Below are 11,110 nucleotides of genomic sequence, written 5' to 3'. Positions count from 1 at the left end.
CACCGAGTATTTGAGGCGTTTCCGTGACAAAGCATCCATGATGAGGGATCGACCAAGTGAGCGAGATCAGATTGCCATGATCATGAGGTCGGTGTGTGGTCCCTACAAGGATGTGTTGTTTGGCCAGGCAATATTGACATTTGAGGGACTCAGAATGGCAGCCCAGCAGGTCGAAGATGCCCTCGCCCAAGAAGAGCTCCCCAAGTATAGCAAACTTGCTAAGGAGGCTAGTAGCAGCAGAAAACCTCCTACCCAACAGAGGAATTCGGGGTCTAATGCCACGATGGCGATTCTTCCCACAACGCCGGCCTTGCCTACTCCGTCAACGCCATTTGTGATTGAGCAAGATGCAATCCCCGCTCCCCATCGACCTCGAAAGCAGTTCACTGACTTGGGGACTTCTTTGAGTTCAGTTTTGAATCGTTTGCTTCAGGCCGGTCTTATAGTCAAGCCAGAGCCTAGGCCCTTACCTGAGCGGAAACCTGATTGGTTCAATCCAAACCTGTTTTGTGACTACCATTCTCAGCAAGGTCACGCAACAGATAGATGTTACAAGTTGCAGGAGGCAATCCAAGATCTGCTTGATGCAAAGAAGTTTGAAATCCGGGTCAAACGACCTAATGTTGCCACAAATCCCCTTCCTCAGCATCGAACAGTTAACGCCTTGCAGGAAGATTTAGGAAATTTTGACCCGACTTCCCTTATCAGTTTTCTATCAGTGAAGAGTAGCCAAACAGAGGCGACCAGCGTTGGAGATCTTAGCGGGTTTACTTTCCCCCTTCTGGCTGATGTTGTCACTTCTAGTTTGAAGGAGCCTGTAGAGTCAGAGTTGAAGGAAGATGAGATCAATGGCTTGTATGATGAATCTGATTTTGAGACTTACACACCAAACCTTGGCTTGGAACTAAATGCAGTCAAACATGAAGCTAATGAGGATTATGATATCATTATCCCTGGGGAAGGGTTGCAGGCAAAGCAAAGGTTTGCGGAGTCTGACGACGAGGTAGAGTTCTACATTCCGGGTGAGATAATAGCAGAAACTCGGAGTGGGAAGAACTACAAGGCAGCAGGACTCACAGAACCACCAGCAAGGCCAAAAGATCAGGGACTGAACAATAAGTTGATTGAACCGGAGAATCAAGTATTGAGGCAGTTGCAGAAGACCCAAGCAAATATATCTATTTGGGGCTTGCTCATGGCCTCTCCTACCCACAGGGAAGCAGTGTTGAAATCTCTGGCAAGCATCCAAGTTCCAATTGGGACCGATTCGGCACAACTAGCGAGCCTAGTAGGAGCCGCGTACGCAGTGAACTCATTGATGTTTGCAGATGCCGATCTCCCTCTTGAAGGTTCGAACCACACAAGGGCTTTACACATAACCATTGATTGCAGAGGATGTCGAATTCCCCAAGTATTGGTAGACAATGGGTCGGCGTTGAATGTTTTCCCTCTCAGGACCTTTAAACATTTGGGATTTGATGAAGCCGAGATGAAGCCATCTAGTCAATGTGTTCGAGCTTATGACAACACCAGGAGGAGCGTGTTGGGAATTTTCACTGTGGTGATAGTAGTTGGACCGGCAGAATTCGAGGTAGACTTCCAAGTTATCGATATTCCCGCGTCTTTCAATATGATTTTAGGCCGTCCATGGTTACACAAGGCTGGGGCAGTTTCCTCTTCCCTTCACCAAAAGATAAAATTTTTGTTCAAAGGGCAGGTGATCACTGTCTTGGCAGATCCTGACTTGGTCAGCATGATGGCATCCGTTGATGTGGGGGAAAGTAACAATGGTGAGACATCTGAAGTTCGTTTGGGAGGTTTTGAGTTGGGCAGTATCAATGCAACTTTGGGGCCTAGTTCACCGGGAGAGAGATTTGCTTTGACAGAGTTTAACATCACCAACCCCGGAGTAACCAACATGCTTCTTAAAATGAAGTATTTTCCAGGCATGGGCCTAGGGGTGCGACAACAGGGTGACCCAGATATTTTATCTCTGAATGTGAACACACAACGCTTTGGCCTTGGTTATGTTATGACAGAGGAGGACCAACAAAAGATAGCAGCCAAGAAGCAAAAATATGACAGAAATTTCAAGAGATATGAAGGGTTGAAATACAAGAATGAGGGGAAGAATTTGATCCATATGCTTAGCAATGGGGAAAGTTCTGAAGGAAAGGCAACAGAGGCAGGTTATCAGCAGAACAAGACTGTCAAGTATGGGCTAGTGAAGGTTTCAAAGTGGAACAACATGGAAGATGGATCTGAGACCGTCAATATGACTCCCTATTTCAAAACTCTGAATGGTTATTTCGTCAAGGAAGGGCAGGATTTCTTCTATTGCGGATTCCCAGAACCATGGTTAGATGTGTTTTCAGGGGAGAGGCTACCAGGCTTTGAGATCTTCTTTGATTGCGCGATTGATTGGGCAGAGTTAGAACATTACTCACTGAAGCAGTTTGAACAGGTCCAACAGGGACACACAGAGGAAGACCTAGATGTTAGCGGTCTCTTCGATGAGGAGATCATGATGATTGGTGGGACCAATGAATCTGAGGCACCTTCACCCCACTTGTTGATTCATCGTGCTGAGGGCGTCATTCCTAACTGGAGCTGTTTGGATGAGTTTGTTTACCCTGAGGAGCTGAAATTTGTATCTGAAGAGTCGGCCATGTCTGGGCCTAAGTCCTTTAAGTTTGTAGGCAGTCCACTAGTTGTTTCTCCTTCTGTTTCTCTCCATGTCGGAGAAGGTATTTCCACTTATGCAGTGTCGGTTCCAGTCGGAGCTAAGTCTGATGTAATTGTCCCAGTTATTAATGAAATGAATTCTTCCGAGTATATTGCTTCTTCCTCTTCCCTATCCCCTCCATCTCCTGATGATGAATGTTGCGATGACCCATCGCCTGAATTTCTTAAATCATTAAAAGCTTTAAAGGAAAAGAAGGCCAAACCTGTCTGTGAGGATTTCAGATTGATAAATTTGGGGTTAGAACATGATCCCCGGGAGGTTAGACTTGGCATGTCCCTTGATGAGCAAGAGACAACCCAATTAATCGAGCTCTTAAAAGAATTTGAGGAGGTGTTTGCTTGGTCATACGCCGATATGCCCGGTATTGATGCCAGCATAGTTCAACATGATCTCCCTCTTTTCTCTGATGCAAAGCCATTCCAACAAAAGATTCGGCGCATGCGTCCGGATTGGGCTCTGATGGTAAAAGAGGAGATTGCCAAGCAACTTAGTGTAGGGTTCATTGAGGTGACGAGGTATACTGAATGGTTGGCAAATGTCGTAGTTGTACCAAAGAAGGATGGTCGGATCAGGGTATGTGTGGATTATAGGGACATTAATAGGGCGAGCCCCAAAGATAATTTTCCCTTACCACACATCGATCTTTTAGTGGATAATACTGCGGGGCATGCGCTTCTATCATTCATGGATGGGTTTTCTGGTTACAATCAGATCCAAATGAATCCCAAAGATAAAGACAAGACGTCTTTCACTACGGATTGGGGCACTTATAGATACAGGGTGATGCCTTTTGGTTTGAAGAATGCAGGTGCTACCTACCAAAGGGCCGCCACCACTATCTTGCATGATTTGATACACAAAGAAGTGGAGGTGTATGTAGATGACATGATTGTCAAGTCGATTAATCGAGAAGGGCACTTTAAGGCTTTGAGGGTTTTCTTTGAGAGGATCAAGGAATTCAAACTGAGACTGAACCCACAAAAATGTGTATTTGGGGTGACAGGTGGTATGCTTTTGGGGTTCATGGTAAGTGAGAGAGGCATTGAGATTGACCCATCCAAAATCAAAGCAATAACAGAAATGTCACCTCCTCAAACGGAGAAGGAAATTCGAGGGTTTTTAGGAAGGATCCAATACATTAGTCGGTTCATTTCTCAACTAACAGCCATATGTGAACCGATCTTCAAATTACTGAAAAAGGATCAACCTAAGAGGTGGAATCCTCAATGCCAATTGGCTTTTGATCGCATCAAGAGCTACCTGGTAAACCCACCAATCCTCATTCCCCCTACTCCAGAAAGGCCATTGTTGTTGTATCTCTCTGTATTAGAAACCTCCATGAGATCGATGGTGGCTCAGCATGGTCCAGATGGGCATACAGAGCAAGCAATTTATTACCTTAGTAAGAAGTTCACAGACTGTGAGACAAGGTACACAACCCTGGAGAAGACTTGTGCAGCTTTGGTTTGGGCAACAAGGAGGTTGAGACATTACATGTTGACCTATTCAGTCTTTTTGGTATCCAGAATGGATCCCATCAAGTATCTTTTTGAGAAACCCGCGTTGACGGGCAGATTAGCACGTTGGTTATTGCTCTTAGCGGAGTTCGACATTGTGTATGTCACCCAGAAGTCCATCAAGGGTAGTGTCATCGCTGAACATCTATCCGCACATCCAGTTGTTGATACGAGGCCTTTGAATGACATATTTCCAGATGAAGATGTAGTTTTTGTTGAGGTTGAAAATGAGGTTGGCAGTTGGCAAATGTTCTTTGATGGAGACGCCAATCACAAAGGTTGCGGAGCCAGAGTTCTACTTATAAATCCTGAAGGGTTGAACATGCCCATGGCATATAGGTTGGACTTCGAGTGCACCAACAACATGGCCGAGTATGAAGCTTGCCTCATGGGATTGAAAGCAGCCATCTCTATTGGGGTCAAAAGATTAGAAGTATACGGAGATTCGTCGATTGTCATATGCCAAGTCCAAGGCAAGTGGAAAACAAAGGAGGAAAAGTTAAAACCATACCAAGGGTGTGTAGAGTCTCTAATGAAGCAGTTCACAGAAATTAGTTTTGACTATTTCCAGAGGGACAATAACAGGTTTGCCGATGCTTTGGCTACTCTCGCATCGATGGTTGATTTTGGTTCGGGTGAGCAAATACAACCATTCATTATAGATCGGAGAGATCATCCTTCGCATCAAGGCTTCGTCAATGCCCTGACAGTAGATGGTAGGCCTTGGTTTGCCCATATTGTGGATTTTATCAGAGAGGGGAAGTACCCTGCAGATGCTACCCAAGGAGATAAAAGGTTCCTGAGGCGTTATGCCACCCAATTCATATTACACGAAGATATTTTATACAAGCGATCTTTTGATGGTGTACAACTGGTGTGTGTGGATGAAGATCAAGCACAGACAATCTTGGAGCAAGTACATCAGGGAATCTGTGGCCCTCACATGAATGCTCGTATGTTGGCTAAGAAAATTCTCCGCTTAGGGTATTTTTGGAATACACTAGAAGCTGATTGCACTGAATTTGTGAAGAAGTGCCATAAATGTCAGATTTTTGCCAACCTCATCCATGTGCCCCCAACAGAGTTGCACACGCTGAGTTCTCCGTGGCCTTTTTCCACTTGGGGTATCGATGTGATCGGAAAAATTAACCCCAAAGCTTCGAACGGGCATGAGTTTGTGTTGGTAGCTATTGATTACTTCACCAAATGGGTAGAGGCTCAGTCATACGAAAACTCACAGCGGCAAAGGTAGCCAAATTTTTGCAAGAACATATCATTTGCCGACATGGGATGCCCCATGAGGTGATTTCTGACCAAGGTCAACATTTTAGGGGCAAGGCACAGGAGTTGTGTGACCAATTCAGGATTGCAAGGCACAGGTCTTCTCCTTATCGCCCTCAAACCAATGGAGCGGTTGAAGCGGCAAACAAAAACATGAAGGTCATACTCCAGAAGATGGCTGATAGGAACAATGATTGGGCTGACAAATTACCTTATGCCTTATGGGCTTATCGGACTTCTATTAGAACTCCAACTGGTGCAACTCCGTACTCTTTAGTATACGGGATGGAAGCAGTCCTCCCGGTTGAGCTAGAGGTCCCCTCTCTTAGAATTCTCATGGAGAGTCAGATTCCAGAAGCGGATTGGCTCAAGTCAAGGTACGAGGAGTTGAACCTCATTGATGAAAAAAGGATGAAGGCAATGGACAACATGAAGAAGTATCAACTGCGAGTTGCAAGGGCTTTCAACAAAAAAGTCCACCCACGTTCCTTGGAAGTTGGAGATTTGGTTTTAAAGGAGCAGAGAGCACCCATTCATGACCCAAGGGGCAAGTTTAGGCCAAACTGGAGTGGCCCTTTTGCGGTGAAGGAAATCCTCCCGGGGAAGGCAATACGCCTTGTAGATCTTGATGGTCAAGAACTGCAGTACCTAACCAACTTAGATCAGCTGAAAAAGTATTATGTTTAGCCTCTGCATTCAAAAAAAAAAAAAAAAAAAAAAAAAAAAAGAAGAAAGAAAAAAGAAAAAAGGGAATGCAATGAAGGAAAACTGCCTTTGAGGCATGAACTACGCTCGACCTGATTCCTAAATTTTTAGGATACGTAGGCAGCTTGAAAGTCAAAATCGAGCTCGGTCATATTTCCCCCACACCTCATAGCGGGTTGGACCTAATTTTCCATTTTTAGCTATCCCTTTCCCCTTTCAGACAAATGGTTTCTCGCTACTCTTATCATCAGGAGGTGATCGAGTCCGACTAAGAACTCTTCCCACCGTCTCTCAAATTCGGCGGATTCCAAAGAGTTTTCATCTTTAGTCCTTTTTTCAAAATGACTATTTTTGATTGACGTGATTTCTTTTGTGAACTCGTCATCCTTGCAAATAATTGTCTTGATCTGGCTCGAAGACTCCATCTACCATTCTCCTATTCGACGGTTCCCAAGAGTTTTCAATAGCCCCTCTTTCAGCTTAACTCTTTTTTTTTAGTCAGTGTGATCCTCTCGTGAGGTCGCTATCCAAAGTAGTATCCGTACTCTACCCGTGGCAGAACCATTGGGTTAGTTTCCTTCGGTATGTGTGTCTTAACCTTTGTTTTAGTTTAGGGTTTGGGCCCAGACATGATCGCGGTCATCTGAGAGACCAATCTTACATTTTCTAAATTGGCTCAAAGGGTTCTTAGCTTTTGCAAATGACACAAAAAAAAAATCAGTTTACTTTGGTGGATGTGTCATATGATATTTTCCTGTAAATTGGTCCTTTCCTTAACTGACATTTTATGATGTACCCAAGAAATCCGAGTTGTGTTTTGCTGCTCCCATTATTATCATGGATGTCGCTTTCCGCCGATGGATGGTAGCAATGAGGGACGACGACCCTGAAGTCCTTGAAGAAGTGCACCTTCATGCACTCTTTCAGCTCCAGCATATCAGTCCATGTCGTGCTTTGATACATGAGGCATCTCGTTTCTGATCCGAGAACTTCATGTTTTTCGATTCGGAACTGTGGAAATTTGCCCTACTCTGGAAGAATTTCGAGCTTGTCTTGTTTACAATCATCGGGGAGATGTTTTTCGCCCAACACTGCAACCCGTTAGCTCGATTAAAATTCAAGAATTTTTTGGTTGGAGTGCTAAAGAGGCAAGGCAATTCATGGCAAGTGATCGAATCAACCTGTATGCTGTTATCCAGGAGTTTGCCCCACTTCGATCAAATACTGAAAGCTTTAGGGTGCATCGAAGGAATGCTTTCCTTTTCTGCATGATCGCTCGTTATCTGTTGCATTCCCCCAATGTGGAGGCTTACCCATTATCATCAACGTCATCCGGCATATGAGACAAGGTTGTGACATTACCCCTACTGTTTTGGTGGAAACTTTGAGAGGACTTGATATTATGACAGGTCGGCGAAATTTTCACACCAGTGACTTTAATGGGTGCTTCGCCCTCCTCCAGGTATGGTTAGTCGAGCGCCTTCAATTGGTCCAACCCTTGGTTACAACTCATTTGGAACCATTCCAATATTTCAAGCGAATTCAGACCTTTAACTACCATGATGCAACAAATTGGCCTGAGCGACTGGGAGCCCTCACGGAGTGAAGCATCAGGTGGGAAGTCCATTGGTGGTCAGTTCGGAACCCTGTTTTACACACTTTTGGCTGTGACTATGTCAGGTTGTTAGGCATATCCCATACCTCCTTCTACATAGCGGTTCGCTTCATGCGTCAATTCGGTTTACCTCAGGGTGCTCTAGAGGATGTGGGTACCACGCCTATCACAGAGGCTTTAACAGAAGGTTTGGTGAATTCCATTGCAGCCTTGTGGAACCATTTGGCTCGCCTAGGTTAAGGTTGTTAAATTGAAGATCTTTTGGTCTGGGTAGCGTTTACTGAGGAGTCGTTCCCCACCTTTCTGCTTTTCAAAACTTGTAGTAGCCGTGGCGCCATTTTTTCCTTTCAATGAAAAGACTTTGTCATTTATGATGATCAATCTACTAGCAACATTCTCCTTCATGAACATATGGGCTTTGTGTGTTTTTACTAACCACTAACCTTCATATGATGGTGCTCTTTCCAAGCCCCTTGGCTTTCGGATCTAGACCTCTCGTGGATTCGGCATGTGATGGCATCTCGAACACCATTGCGATCTCTTAAATTCAATGCAAATGTTTGTTGCTAACTTTGCTAAGCTTCATGTCCTTATTCAGGTATTTGAGATCCAGAATCTCCCAAGTTTTCCTTTTCTAATTCCAATGTAGGTACACAACCAAACACATCGTTCACACCAACTTTTTGAGAAGCCTTAGGATCACAACTGAGCACCGTTGTTGATCCCAGCTGAGCACCGTTGGGCGAGGACGATCATCCCCTGCAGAGAATCCCAAGGTTCATAGTTTTGCACGACTGCCAATACGGACTATCCGCACTAACTTTTTGAGAAGCCTTAGGATCACAACCGAGCACTGTTGTTGATCCCAGCTGAGCACCGCTGTGCGAGGATGATCATCCCCTACAGAGAATCCCAAGGTTCATAGTCTTACATGACTACCAATACAGACTATCCGCACCAACTTTTTAAGAATCCTTAGGATCACAACTGAGCACCGTTGTCGATCCCAGCTGAGCATCGCTGTGCGAGGACGATCATCCCCTGCAGGGAATCCCAAGGTTCATAGTCTTGCACCACTTCCAATACGGACTATCCGCACCAACTTTTTGAGAATCCTTAGGATCACAACCGAGCACCGTTGTTGATCCCAGCTGAGCACCGCTATGCGAGGATGATCATCCCCTGTAGAGAATCCCAAGGTTCATAGTCTCGAACGACTGCCAATACGGACTATCCGCACCAACTTTTGAGAATCCTTAGGATCACAATCGAGCACCGTTGTTGATCCCAGCTGAGCACCGTTGTGCAAGGAGAATCACCCCTACAGAGAATCCCAAAGTTGACAGCCACACGGTTGGAAACTCAAACTTTCGACGTCACGCAGTGTGGGCATTACCTCTATATTGACCAACCGCGGTAGGTTTTCAATCATAGTAACATCCACACGCTACCTGATTTCGCATGTGTTATCGATCGACATTTCCTACCTTTGGTCTTATCGCCCATTTTGCATTTGCATTTGCACCTCCGCCATCCTTGAGCCGGATGTCGGTAGTACATTGCTCTTGGTGACAAAATGGTGTGTTCTTTTCTTTGCCTTTCGACAGTTACACAGGTCTCGGTCAAAGAGGGGCAATCTGTAGACACCTAATTTTGTCACCCCCTGGCAATGATGACAATATGAAGGATTACATGTTGGATATTTTAGACTTAGAGAATTTTCAAACTTAGAGTAGAAAATGACCATATTTTCCTATAAACTTTCAAGAGAAATTTTTTTTTAAAAAAAAATTAGAATTTGATTTTGTGCTCCACCTCGGCCTACATCGGGTCGTGCTACACCTCGACCTCCATCAGGCCGTGCTCCACCTCGACCTACATCAGGCCATGCTGCACCTCGGCCTCCAACAGGCCGTGCTCCATCTCGGCCTGTTACTCCACCTCGACCTACATCGGGCCCTACTGCACCTCGGGCTACATCAGGCTGTGCTCCACCTCGGCCTCCATCAGGCCGTGCTCCACCTCGGCTTACATCAGGCCGTGCTGCACCTCAGCATCCAACAGGCCGTGCTCCACCTCAGCTTCCAACAATCCGTGCTCCACCTCGGCCTCCAAAAAGCAGCGCTCCACCTCGGCCTACATCAGGCCGTGCTCCACCCCGGCCTACATCAGGCCGTGCTCCACCCCAGCCTACATCAAGCCGTGCTCCACCTCGGCCTCCAAAAGGCCGCACTCCACCTCGGCCTACATCAGGCCATCCTCTACCTCGGCCTCCAAAAGGCCGCGCTCAACCTTGGCCTCTAACAGGCCGTGCTCCACCTCGGCCTCTAACAGGCCGTGCTCCACCTCGGCCTCCATCAGGCCGTGCTGCACCTCGGCCTACATCACCCCGTGCTGCACCTCGGCCTCCAACAGGCCGTGCTCCACCTCGGCCTCCAAAAGGCCATGCTTCACCTCGGCCTACATCAGGCCATGCTGCACCTCAGCCTCCAACAGGCCGTGTTCCACCTCGGCCTACATCAGGCCGTGCTGCACCTCGGCCTCCAACAGGCCGTGCTCCACCTCGGCCTCCAACAGGTCATGCTGCACCTCAGCCTCCATAAGGCCATGCTCCACCTCGGCCTACATCAGGCCATGCTGCACCTCGGCCTCCAAAAGGCCATGCTTCACCTCGGCCTACATCAGGCCATGCTGCACCTCGGCCTCCAACAGGTCGTGCTCCACCTCGGCCTACATCAGGCCGTGCTGCATCTCGGCCTCTAACAGGCCGTGCTCCACCTCGGCCCACATCAGGTCGTGCTGCACCTCGGCCTCCAACAGGCCATGCTCCACCTCGGCCTCCATCAGGCCGTGCTGCACCTCGGCCTCCATAAGGCCGTGCTGCACCTCGGCCTCCATAAGGCCGTGCTCCACCTCGGCCTACATCAGGCCGTGCTGCACCTCGGCCTCCATCAGGCCCACCCCCCTTTGTCCAAAAGCAAGGCTTTTTAGACAATCCTCTCTAGTTTTAGTCCCACATCGGAAATTTGAGAAAATTGTCCCAAGTCCCAGGGCTATAAAAATAGCCCTTCCCCTCTTCCAAGGAGGAGGAGAAAATTTGAGAATTTGGGAGAGAGGATGGCCCCATTAAGGTTTTTGGCTAACTTCTTCCCTCTAAAATCAAACATTCTCCAAGTTTAAAAGTTTAATACATTAATCCTTCATTGAGCCGGGAGATCTTATCCGGTTCGGTTCGATTTGGGGGCT

Source organism: Macadamia integrifolia, unplaced genomic scaffold (genome assembly GCF_013358625.1).
Source record: "Macadamia integrifolia cultivar HAES 741 unplaced genomic scaffold, SCU_Mint_v3 scaffold2167, whole genome shotgun sequence".
NCBI classification, from domain to species: domain Eukaryota; kingdom Viridiplantae; phylum Streptophyta; class Magnoliopsida; order Proteales; family Proteaceae; genus Macadamia; species Macadamia integrifolia.
This window is presented reverse-complemented; position numbering follows the sequence as displayed.